This window comes from Siniperca chuatsi, linkage group LG8 (assembly GCF_020085105.1).
Source record: "Siniperca chuatsi isolate FFG_IHB_CAS linkage group LG8, ASM2008510v1, whole genome shotgun sequence".
NCBI classification, from domain to species: Eukaryota; Metazoa; Chordata; class Actinopteri; order Centrarchiformes; family Sinipercidae; genus Siniperca; species Siniperca chuatsi.
In genome coordinates this window covers 24,806,364-24,820,373 of record NC_058049.1, presented here as the reverse complement: position 1 = coordinate 24,820,373, position 14,010 = coordinate 24,806,364, and positions in this window count along the sequence as shown.

The window sequence follows — 14,010 nt, the reverse complement described above, 5'->3', positions numbered from 1 at the left end:
TCACTCTCTTAGCAACTTAAAATTAATGCTAATGTTCCTCTGTATCTGCTGGATGTGTAAATAGACAACTATACTATATATCATACCATATCAACTTAAAAGGTGATACTAGGTCAGTATTATATGTTTACAGCTTGTTTCCGTCTCATCCAAGTGTCCAAAAACTGTGTTATTGCAGGATTAAGTACAAAGCTGGAGCCAGGAAGTGATTAGCTTCCCTTAGCGCTGAGACTGGAAGCAGAGGTGAACCTGCTTCCAGTCTTAACACATTGTATCTCGCTTTTTAAATCCATACACAAACAGAAATGTAAAAGTGGCAACTTGTGGTTAGATGTTACAGACAGGTTGGCAATGAGACAAGATACTATAATTCTACTTGTGTGTGTGTCAGATGTTTCAGTAATTTTCTTTAGATATACTGCAGGCATCAGTGTGTTGGAACGAGGCATAATAAGGCAGATCCCTCCAGTAATACAAAAATGTGTTTAAAAAATAGAGAAAACATGTTTTTATTACTAGATTAAATAATCTAAAATCAATTTTGGCATAGCCTGTCACAGCTACAGTATGAATACATAAGCATAAGTACTAGTCAATCAACACAAAAATTGATGATATTATGGAAATAATACATTTTTCCTATCCTGTAGGGATCAGTGTAATAGAGTAAGCTGCGGCACACACCCCTTACACAAAGTGAATCACACCATAACATTAGCGTGTTTATCATTGCAATGCAGAAAAGGCAAAACATACGAATTTGGCCATATTTTAGACAACAGGCCTGTTGGGAAGGGATTAGTTTTCCAGAGGAGTTTGGCTAAGGTAATCATTACCCCAGCATGTCTGTAATTTTAGTCTGAATCCACCATGTCAGTGATTCTTACACTGTGTGTTCAATATCAGTTCTGGCCTCCATCTTGTAAAATGCTGATATAAACAACTCAACAAGTAAAATTTGTTCAAATTGACGTCCCTAAGATTCAGTGATGTGTAAACATGTACGTGTGAAACAGTCAATTTAGAGCCAAATTCTTATCATGGGATATAAAGGCTTCTTCAAAATGAAAGTCTAGCATAAACATAATTTATCCATTGATTCATTAATAATGTGAATTTGTGTATTTTGTGATAAAATAAGTAGTATCAGATACAAAGACTTTGGTGAATTGCACTTAATCCACATGGCTATCTTTACCTCAGAATGATTCCCCTCATCATTTTCTGAGCAGGCTCATCATTATTTTATTAGGGGACTCTCAAATGAAAGGCAGAGAAAGCAGCTATTCCAAAGCCTCCGGTGCTGTGATCTTTCTGTCCAAATGGGCTGTTTTCGTCAGTGGGCCGTGAGAGGGGATTTTTCAGCTGTGTTGGGAGGCAGTGTGCTGTGACTGATTCAAATACACAGCGGACATCTGCACACAAACACACACAGCAGGAGATGAGACTGGTGTGTTCTGAGTGTCCCCTTACACATGGAGGAAGTGAAAATATATATTTGGCCTGCTGATCTATGGCACCACCACAGCTTTCTGTCTCGATCACACACACACAAACACACACACACCAGCTTTTGCTTTATGATGTAGAATACCACGTGTGAGGTCCAGGTTTCAATGTTTTAAAGTGAGAATTATAGTGCGCGGTGATACTGTGATAGTAGCTATGTACGATTGTGGGTTATATTTAAGTATGTGATCAGAATGTATGATTCACCTCAGCTTGCAGTATGCTGCATACTTAGCATGTAATGTGTGTTATGTTTCCCTCAAGAAACACAAGATTTCTACCTGATTTTTCAAGGAATATTTTGACATTTTTAATTTTGGTTGCTTATACTGTATTTATTCATCAGAAAATACAGGCATTATAAGGAGGGGGTATGTATTTGACCTTTAGCTTTCCCAACAGTTTCATCTAATTTATGTGAATGAATCATTATTCACTCAAACCAAAGGGCATAACGAGCTGCATCCTAATTTTAATTACCCTCTTGATCACCAATACATTTACTTGCAAGTCCATCTCCCATAATTTTTCCTAGAACTGACATTGAGCCATTGTTACAAGCTAAGAAAATAACATTTTTGCTATAGAGTAGTAACAAAAATAGTTACTAAAAGTTAGTAACAGTAAAAATGGTTTAAAATGTTGTTAAAACTGTTATTGCTGAGACCTGGACCACTGCAGAGCGATTCAATAGCGAGAAAGACATGAATAGAAAGAATTGGAAGCCAGACAGCAAACTATGAGCAGTGTTAAAATCTACAGTATTTATTAATGTATTCTTCTATTGAAATTTATTTCTAATGTTTTTATATTTCAGCACTATCATCTCCTGTCCCGTTATAATTTTTGATAACCAAATAAATTACCATAAACCATAACTATATACTGGCATAAAGCTCCAAAAGTTGTATGTTGTGAACCTTTCTCTGGCCGTCCACTGACTCTTGGCTAATGACTTTTGACCCCTTGCAGTCAGTGCTGTAAGCGGTTTTGGTCTGGTGTTTGTCAGTCTCAGGTCTATGGTCCTTGTCATTTCACAGATGTAGTGTTCCCCACAGCTGTCACATCTGATGTCATGATGATGTCTTACACCATTCCAGTTTCCTGTCCATTTTCCTCTCTTATGGGTGTACCAGCAGAGATCAGCAGATGTAAAAGGGTTTACTATTTTTAAGGACAAGACTGTTTCAGGATCAGTCTTTGGAGTTGTTTCAAGGCATTGCTTTTTTGTAACTCTTGTCCAAGCAAGGTTTACCATTGCCCTTTGTTTATAGTCTTTGTGCTGAGCTAGGCTAAATACATCCCAGAAAAAACTGATATTGATCTTCTAATCTGACTCAGATCAAGACTGTCTTGTCCTCTCAATTAGGTGACATAGTTCTTGGTTTGTGGCCCTGGATCAAGACGCTTGTTTAAAACCAGATCACCAACAACACTTGAATCATACAACTTAGTGAAACCCAACATGTAATGGAAGACTGAGAAGAAATTGGCAGAAAATGAGCTTACTTTACTCTCACTGGGGGGCGGGTTTGTTCTCCAACCTGGAGGCAAGGAGAATTTATTTCTCCCTCGGGTGTGAATTGACAGTATGAGAGACATACACTAGAAATATTGTACTTTTCTGGTTAATTTTTAATGCTGTCAGTATAACCACTATAAACCTTAGAGTGCCTGCGGGTGTTCAGTGCAGAGGGATCTGGTCAGGCTCTATAAGATGAATGGGTTATTCCTACACTATCATCTGATGAGGAGGCATTTCAGAGGGCACAGGTCACAGTCTTGACCAACTCACACCTCTTCATCTTCATTTTTTAAGTGAAATATTGTGCTTTACTATTGCATCCTTGTGTTCATCTTCTAAACTACTGCAGGTTCACCAGAGTGTCAGTCACACAACAAATAAGTGGTTGAACCAGGCAACCTAATACAAATAGTATCATGGGACTAGAGAGGGAGGAAAGCACAGTGTGTGTGTGTGTGAGATACTGCATATTACTCCATACAAATGTTGTAAAATATGTAATATAAGGTTGCATTTAATTGTAGTTGTTGATGTGGACGATTAATGCTCTGGGTGAAACTCTCTTTTCAAGCCATGCTCATCCAAGGTTGCCCATAATGTCCTGTGAACTTTAATATGTGTGTGGCTGCGATGCTTTGCAGCTTTACCGCAGCAACATGAACACTGCACATGGAAACAAACAAGTGCAGGCTTACACCAGTGTTAGAGGGACAATTGGGTGAGTCACAGCTGGCATCTCAAACTCACATAGCAATTTTAGCCTGTCAGAGTCAGTACAAACACCAGCCACAAGCACAACAGGGGGCTCACTACTAGGTACACAGAGAGATGACACACCTGCCCTGTGTGTCGTCTACACTCTGTTGGCTGCCAGACTGAAGCCTTTCCACCTGGCATATGTCTTGCATTCAAATAGAGTCTAAACACGAGAATGAGTACATACATTCATACATGTAAAAATAGGTTTGTCAGGTGAATATAGAGCACATTTACACCTGACAATAAAAGTAGTCTTTAGTCTACAATGAAACCCACATAAACAGTTGTCCTCTACAACAAGAGACAAGAAACTCGTGGTGTCAATTTTGTTTGACAATCCATTTTGATACGCTGTTTCAATCCAAACTTTTGTACAATTTCAATGTATTTGTACTGAAACTCATACTGGTCTGCACCTTGCTGTGTGTGCATTCCCAAAGTTGGAAACAATTTATAAATATTATTTGGATTCAGAAAGTTGCACTTTGTTTTCAATGTGGTGACATGCATCTGTAGCAATGGTGTGAGTGATTAAGTGTACCTTACACTGTGTCTACATATGCAGCATAGTGAACGCAGCACTGCAGCAGCAGTAGCAGCTTCGGAGCTCCATCTCCATCTTCTTCAGGCACTGTACTGAGTGTAGGTCACCTGCATTGTGGTAGTGCTCAGAGCCCAACACACAACCACTGTAGTTACAGGCATGAAACATAGGCAAGAAAATAGACTTGAAGCATTAAAAACATGCTTTGGGTCGCAGTTACGTGCATATAGCGTGAGTGAAACGTAACCCGTTACGTGGCCTGGTTAGACAGCTGTATTGATTAAAATAAATTTGGATTTGTTTTGCCAGACGCACGTGAGATGGAGGACCGAAAAACTCGACTGAAACATCTCCTGTGTAGACAAGCCTTTAGTTGCATTTACATGAAAACTACAGTATAACTGCTTGGGTTTTATTTTTGCAGCTCAGTTCTACCTCATATAAAAACATTATAGTCGCCAAAGTAAATGTTGAGATCACGTAAAACAGCAACATCGCAATGTCCAATGGGTCAACATATTCAAGAAACATGTTTCTGATGTGTGGAAAAGGTGTCGGAGTTTGAGTTAAGTGCAGGACACAGCGGCCACGTTGATACCCATAGTACACACCGGACGCACCAGACAGACAGAAGAAGTAGTCAGTAAGTACAGTAGCTGGGTCGTGCCATTAGTTTTCACACCAGACATTTTGACTTGTTATAGCAGGAAAAGCACAGGCGTTACTAATAAGATTAATGATGGCTCTGTTCTATTCAAGTGTCCCGAGCCATGACAGTGTGACAGTGAGCTAGCATGCACAATACCAGGACTCTGACGCTCAGGGCCACCATTTATACTTGGCATTAACATGCGATCTGTCTGTAACATGTAAAAATGACATCTCATCCACGGGCCTTTGCATTTACACCTGGTGTTAATTAATAAGCGTTCTTGTTATCTCAATTCTGCCTGCATTTTGATCAGATCAGCAAATTAGTTAGGCGAGGCTGGCGTCCTTGTCGACGAACATGGCGAATTCCAGGTTAAGAGAATCAATGCCATGGACTGCCGTTTGCCGCTTTTAGCGAGGGGAAGACTTGCAAGCTACTGCTACTACTTGTAGCTTTTGCCAGGCTTGCTTAAGTTAGCAGGAAGAGGCGGAGGTACTGACCTTTCATTTTGCTGAGCAGACTTTTTCTTAAAAATGTGGTCACGCTGTACAGATTGTATTTACACCTGACGGAGATGAAATCCAGTTTGGCCTGGCTGGTCTGTATAATCAGCTACGGATCACATGTTAATGCCAGGTATAGATGGGGCATGAAGAAATTAAATGCACATTCAGTCATCATTAATTTTATTGCATGGGCACTGGGAAACAGGACAGCGGCATATCCTGATACAGTATGTTGACATACAACAACACGCCATGACTGAAATAGACGCAAGTGTTCAAATGCATGTCATAGGCCCCTGGGGTGTGTTCTACAGTCTGCACAGATCTGTGGGCTCTGGAATACAGATGATTCTCAATTTAACCAGTTTAACCACTTTTTCTTGTCTTTACTGATCCACTGTGGTAACAATAATGAATATGTACTGACATAATTTGTACACTTTCATTAATTTGTGCATGGATGGATGAAAGTTTAACTGTTTAAAATGTCAAAGACATTTAAGGCCATACTTAAACACCACCTGGTTGTGTCCTAATAAAAGGGACATGAACTTGAAATGTTTTGTAGGAGAAATTAGGGATGCGTCGTTAAACACATTTGAAATTATCAATTCTGGTCATAGTCTGCCGAAGGGAGCAGGTCTGAAAGCCAACACTGTCTTTGTCAAACTTTATCATTGCCTCTTGCAAAGTCCACTTTTAAATCATCCATCATTCTAACCTGAACACCACAGAAGAGCATAGCTTTTCTCAGATCTTCAACATTGCAGAGGAAACATTAAATCCTCAATGTGAGGAATCAAAATCGTGGGTTAGATTGCTGTTTAAGTGACAGATCTCCTGTTGCACCCTGACAACCTCTCCAATCACAGTTATTTAAAACCTTTTTATACTGAAAGAAAACTTGGATCGGAGGCCAAAAGATAGAAAGCAGAAGGGAGAAATAATATAAGAGCTGAGGGAAAGGGAAAGTAACAAAGAGAAAGAAACTGGCAACAGAACAGAAAAGGAGGGCTGAGCCTTCACCAGAATGAGTCATGAGAAAGACAAAAAAAGAATAAGAATAAAAAATGAGGGGAAAAACTTGTAGATGATGCAGAAAGAAAGAGGAAGGACTGAGAGATTGTAGTGTGGTGTGAGTATTAAAGAGACAATGAGGAGAGCTTGTGTAAAAAGAGCCAAAAAGAGAAACCAAACACATACAGGTCCACATATGGAACATTCAAAGGGACAATAGAGAATGATAGAAAGCAGATCTAGCCCGACTGTACGGTCCAGTGGCTAACTGCTGCTGACAGGAGGAAGGGAAGAAGAGGACAGGATTTTCCACTCTCTGAGAAACAACAGATACCCAAAAGTAAATTAATAACACAATGGGCCATCTGCTCTTTTTCTGACCTCTTGTCCCACTCTAATGTTTGAAGCCTCAGTCAGGAGCAGCTTTATGTTGCCCCCTTGCTGAAACAATGTTGCCTATCACTGGCCTTTTTTCCATAGTGATTTATCAGATCAGATCTAGCCCTTTGAAAGACTAAATAGGTCATGGTCCAGTCCCACACCCCCCATGGTCCATGGTCACCTCAACCCCTCAGCCTCCAGGCTCCTCAAAGCTCTACTAACCTTTGACCTCCCCACTCCAGTCAGAACAAAGCCCCTACTTAGAACTGTAGACACATTTTTTTTCAAGAAGGCCCTAATGTCACCTTCTCCAAACTGAATTACATTCACTCACAGGCCCTCAAAAGTCCTCTGCCCTTCGGTGTAATCTCATAGCGTAGCACTGAGTGTCACAGACGTGAGGTTACTATAGCTGTCATCCACAGAGTCTACAAGTGCTATAATGGCATATAATGGGATCTAGAAATTGAATCTAATTCTACTGCTGGATTCGTTGTAACTTATCAGTATATGACAGTAGTATGATACAGCTATAGACTAAATAAGTAGGCAGAAGTAACCAAGCTGTAGTGTTTGTAAAGGGTTCCATTTCTCAACGACTTTTGTACAATTACATTCTGATCAATTCTGATCCACTATCTCTGGCTAAGGTTTGGTTATGTTTCTCAACTAAAACTACTTGGTTAATGCTAGGGAAATATCATAATCATGATCACAAAGAACCGATGTTTGACTGTTGGTGGGACATGGGTTGCAAACCACAGTCTCAGGTGTTAGACATGTCAAAACAACAAACCATCCACCCCGACTTCCTCCCTACAAGGTTTTGAGATGCCTTTACCTCTAAAAGAGGCCTCTGTGCCCTTTGCCAAAGGCATAATTATTCCCACAAAGACACAAAAGGTTGCTTCCAGTGTTATATTGCTTCAATATAAACCAGGTCCAGACCTCTAAATATTGAACATTTGAGTTTAAAACTAAAGAGTTTTAAAGTAAAATTTGGGTGTAAGCTGACTGGATTGATTGGTTTTGGTTTGCTTTAAGTAAATACCATAGTTTTGTCTGAGAAATTAGACAAGTCAGAAATCCAGGCATGGCAGCGTGGGTCGAAGTGAAGGGTAGAGGTAGAAACCATTGCCACCAAAACAGAGGGCCACATTAAGAATGATGGCCATGTAATTATCAGTGTCATTGTCAATTGTCATTTCTTGCCAGTGGGTGGGAAATTAGTGAACTCTGTGGTTGTTCTCTGGAACAGGTGGGTGTTCTCCCTTTCCATTAGAGGTGCCCTTTGTGTCCTTTGAGGAAGCTGTCGGTAGGTGGTTGATGAAGGGAAGGCATGATGAAGAGAGCAAGATCTGTGTATGTCTATGATCTGTTGGCATAGACTGGTGGGAACTGGAGAAGGACGGGAGGGGGCCCTGGCATCCCGGTGCCAGGAGCCCCAGTTAGAGCAAGATGCCGTGGTTGCTTAACCTTGCTAGGCAACTGGACTTGCGAGATCATGAATTCACGAGAATCCATCTTGCTGGGCTTCGAGCTATGCACTTGTGTCCGCACCACGGTTCGTTCGGACCGATCAGCGTCTGATGATAAAGTACTGGCAGCTATGGCATGACTTATGGGTGTCCCTTGCACTGAATCTTTTCTTGATGGAAAAGATGTTTTCCTGCAATCAAGCTGTGGATTTTCACACAGCTCCCATCATCAGCAAATCTCAGAGATAATCATTCTATAATTATAACTCCAGTACTTTCCCAGCTGGTCTATGCGTATATGTATTTGTCTGTCTTTGTGTGACTGAGTAAAAATTCCTCTACGGTTCATCCCTCAGGCTAACAGGCTGCTCCTCACTGTCCTTTAGGTTTTTTTCATGTCACATTTCCCGCCTGCATCGACCATTTTACATCCCTGCCAGCATGTATTGGAGTTAAGTAAAAAGGGGATGCCAGATGGTGCAAGTGACAGACATCCATTAGTTCTGGTGTAAACAGGTGGTTGTTGGTATGTTAATAGTTCCCGGATGAAATCACCTGTTTTGCCCTGAAAACAAACACAACAGTTTTAGAAACACTAGTAATGATTTGGTAGAACCAGAGTGTTTTTCCTCTCACTTTTAAAGAGACTTAATTATTAGTGGGGGGGGGCTATAAAAGGAGATTGGGAGGGTTGGGAGATTGCACAAGAGCCTGTGGGAACATACATTTAAGTACTGAAAAACACTGTGAAGCATTACAAATTGATAAATTACTAATGATCTAAATCCATTCAAAAGCTTAATCAAAGAAAAAAAAAAGGAACAGTGTGTGGAATGTAAATGGATGTATTAAACAGACAGACGGGGTTAATCAAGTTGAAGTCTCTTATTCATCATTGATTTGACCCAGTGAGTCCAGCTTCATTTCCACAGCAGGGAGGTGTAGATAAAACAGCGGAGTAAAAAGAGATTTTTTTTTTCTATACAACGATGGAGGATAGGCCAGAAAAAAATTGTTTATATTATATTATTTATAAAATAATCATCATCATAATCACTGCTTTCCTTTTATCCTGTTTGTGACTGCCTAATCCACTGTGTGGGTGACGGTCCTGGAAAGCAGCTGTGTGCTGCACTTGATGGGAGATGGCAGTTAATCAGACATACAAGGCTTTTCTCTTGTAAAACCGAAAAATACTGTTTGAAAACACTTCCCATAAATCTCACCTTTGTGTCGCTTGTCCAAGTTTGTTTTTGAGTGTGGAATGGGCTCATTTTTGCCCCACCTAACTGGTTGGTTTGGCAAATGTCTGCCCCACTTCCGTTAAAGGGCAGCCCACACCACTTCCCTGAGTTTTTTCATGGACCTTATGCACTTTGCAATGGAGTTTTTCTACATCCCAGGTTTATTCAGTGCCCTGGTATCTGGATAACTTCAAGGACCTTCATATGTGCTTTGCCCTTCAGGATTTCAAAACAGGATGGCAGCAATTGGAAGTATTGCCATGGGGTTGCTCCATCTCCTACATCCTATTTGTGGTAGCCTTCGAAATCATTCTCATTGGAGCATGGCAGACCTTGGAGGGATAAAACTGCAGTCAGGGCAGAGGCTCCCGCCGCTTAGAATGGATGACATCGCAGTCATCCTGCAGACAGCTCCATGCACAACAAGGCTCCTGAAGAGGCTGAATGAACTTGTGACATGGGCAAGAAGGAAGCTCAAGCCCTCCATGTCTCTAAAGTCTCTCTCTACGAAAAGGAGTCAGAAGTGACAACACCATCTTTGTTGCAGGCAGTGAGGAAATTCCCCTATTGGCCAGACAGCCCATCCAAAGCCTAGGGAGGCAATATAATGCAGAGCTCTCTGACAAGCAGATGGGAAAAGCAGCAGAGCCAACTTCTGGGAATGTACAAGGTGTTGTGTTATCGCTTCACACTGTACCAAAGGGTGATGTGGCTACTGAAGATGAAAGTGAATTTCCTTCATCAGCAGCCAGTGACAGAATTGCTAACTCGTACATCTGAAAATGGTTGGACCTACCATGATGCTTCTCTGACACAGGCATTTTTGGGGTGAATTCACTCCAGCTGCTGATCCATTCCATCACCCTGGGCTACAAGCACGAGAAGGTCCCCACCCGAACAGCCTGGAAGTGGCAGAAGCCCATGGAGGTCGACAATGCCATTAGAAGGCTGCCACATCAGGAGCTTGTTGGCAGGGTGAAATACGGATGAGCAGGGCTCAGCTGGGGAGAGGCTCCATGTCTCTGGTCCAAAGCCATGATAGTGGCAGAGGTGACAGGGACAGTGCATGAGCAATACAAGATCAAAGCAGTGTCGCAAGGTCAACAGGGAAGCTGAACAACATGTGTCAGGTCGGGAGAGAACACCAGAGAGGTCAGTTTGCATGGCTTATCAAGACTCCTTTCTCCAGGCAAGGATTGGAACATGAGGGTCGACCTTGGTAGACAGCTGCACTTCCCTTCAGAGATCACCACTACCTTACTCCAGCCACATATAGTGCTCCAGTCTGCTGCTGCCAAGAACACTTTTGTCATTGAGCTCACTATTCCTTGGTAGAAGGGAGTGCAGGCTGCCCAAGAGCAAAAGAGGTTAAAATATTCAGAGCTGACAGCTGAGTGCAGGGAGGCAGGTTGGACCACCATCATCTACACAGTGAAAGTAGGCTGTCAGGGCTTCATCAATACATCAACACCATGGCTACTTCAAGACGTAGGTGTAACTGGGGCAAAGCTCTGTAGAGCAACTATAGACCTCGCTGAGGAAGCAGAGAAGAGCAGCTTTTAGCTATGGCTGAGGAGGAATTGGGATCCATCAAACAAGCTTTAGGTGGTGGTAGGACGATGTCCTCCACCACCAGAAGATGTTCTACGGTTAAAGGAACGAAACATCAATGAGCAGTGGCTGATGACCTTGTAGCTGACCTCATGGCGCTATGTGCGACAGGCAGAAATGTCCAGCAGGTAGTAACACCCACCTGTACAGTCCAATGTGAACAGGCATGTGAATTTGCATGCAAGACTGCATCTTGTAATGTGCAATCCCATGTCTTCAATTGCCCTTCCCCAGTGTGTACTGATGGATTGTGAAGAGGGCAGTTTTGCTCGTCAATGGGCAATGGTTTTTGACAAATCATCTCGTGACTTGTGCCCAGCTGCATTGTGGTCAGTGCTGCACTGACCTCAATGGGTTGAAAGGAATACGTCTGAGTGTTACCACTTGTTGGCAGTACAAGCAAGATTATTGCCTGGGTGATGGAAATGTTTCTACAAAATGTCATGGTTATCTATCCAATAGTTGTTGATATTTCAGTCTGGCCCAAAGTTGTGGACAGACAGACTGACAGGCCGACAATGCCATCCCTTAAACCACGCTGCTTAAAAAGTAATAGAGGCTTTGTAAAAAAAAAAATGTGGACCTCAGTACCCAGTCAGGCTGTACTGTGATGTACTTTTCTGGAAAAAAACAATTGTTTGCTTGCTGCTGTGACAGTTTCACTCCAGCGTCAATTCATTGCTTTATGAGGGACAAAAAGAGGATGACCAGATAATGCTGAGTAACAAAAGAAAATAACTCCACAAGAGTTCTTTGTATTATCAAGGATTGTTTTCTTCTCCTAGCAACACATTTACTATAACTTTAGCTCTCAGTTGTTTCCCATAACAATAAAAAAAAAATTTAAAAGCTCAATATAAATGTATTCTGACTCTGAGTCATGTTTCCCAGCAGCATCCTTTTCTGACTATGTAACATTCCTTATGAGTAGAAATTTCTTTCATTTTGAATTTCTTCCCTCAACATGCCATACATGATATTGTTTTGTAAATCCTACCACCGAATTTTAAAAAGTAGTGAATAGAGTGTGATTCACCCTGCCTAAACAAAGCTTGATACCCTTTAAATAGACTGTTTGCAGTTTCACCTGGTCTAAATGCTCTTTCAGAGGGATTCTTCACACCAGCCATGAATTTTTTTCCTGACAAACACTGGTCACATTTTGATTTAGGTAGTCACAGTATAAAAGGAGCTCTTTGGAGAGCCTGCCAAGTGTTGAACAGGCAGGGACAGGCATGAGAGGCTGGATGAGCTGATGGTAGTGTGCAGTTTGAGGCCAAGCATGTCGGAGCTGAATGCCTAAGAAGAGGCTACACCTGTTTAGGAGCAAGCAAGACAAACATGGAGAGGGTGTTCAGGAGAGTGGGAGTGAGAATAATGGCTTCATCTGGTTTGCTTTTTTTATTCTTTTATTAGATAAAAGGAACAGTTCAACATTTTTGGAGATATACTTATTTTCGTGTTTCTTGTTGTGTATCTTGTTTTATTCTATATTTTAACAGAAATGAAAAATGACAATGTGTGATTTTATGGGGAGAATATCTTGAATAGAATGTCTTGAAAAATAACTGTTTATCCATCTGCCCAGTAGTTCTCTGCAGTGCCTCCGGCTGTAGCGCAGGTTGCCAGATACGGCCAGTAAGCACAAGTTTGGGTTTTGGTGTCCGTTAGGGCACAAATCATGTCAACCTCATTATGACGACAAGCCCCAGGATTCTGCGCACAGTCACTGTGCCTGGCTGTTGTTCGTCAAGAAATAGTCCCAGCATATAACTCCTCCTAAAACCACAAATTGTGGTTTTTACCCTTCTGTTTTTGTACATGTTTAACAAACAAGATACATCGAGTTAATAAATACGTTTTAGAAGTTTATTTTTTGCCACACTTGGGTTTTGGCTCTAGGGATGGCAATGTCAGACTCTAAAACTGTTGGATGGCAATGAAATTTTGTACAAACATTCATGGTACCCAGAGGGTGAATCCTAATGACTTTTGTCATTATCTTACCTTCTCTTTGGTGCCACCAGGAGGTTGAAATATTTAATGAAATGTTTCGACAATTGTTGGATGAATTACTATTCAATTTTGGTCCCAGATTCATGTTCCCCCCAGGATGAATTTGGCGATCCCTTAATTTTTCATCTAGCTCCATCTTCTGGTAAATGAATTGCAATTCGTCCAGTACTTTGGTTTATGGCCGAATAAAAATTAATGACATTCCCATCAGCTTTTACTTTACTTTGTGTTTAATGCTAATTAGCAAATAGTATCATGCTAACATACTAAACTAAGATGGTGAACATGGTAAACATTATACCTGCTAAACATCAGCATGTAACATTGTCACTGTGAGCATGTTAGCCTGCTGATGTTAGCATTTAGAGAACGTGTCATTCAAAGAGCTGCTAGAGTGGCTGTGGACCTTTAGTCTTGCTTAACTCTGGACAAAACAGGCTAGCTGTTTCCCCCTGCTTTCACTCTTTATGCTAAGCTAGGCTAACCGTGTCTTGATTCCAGCTCCGCACTTATGCACATGATATTGATATACTATAAATCTTCTCATATCACTCAGAAAGAAAGCAAGTGAGTGTAATTCCTAAAATGTCAACCATTCCTTTGTTTATTCTCTTTTTTCATGTTTTCTTCTCTAGTCTTTTTTCTCCCCTTTAATTCTCACTTCACTTTATCTTCCTCTCTCCTACATCTTTCTTCCTCTTCTCACATACCCATCATCCTTAGTCCATCCAATTTGTTCTCCCATGCCTTCTTCTTCCCTCTATTTCT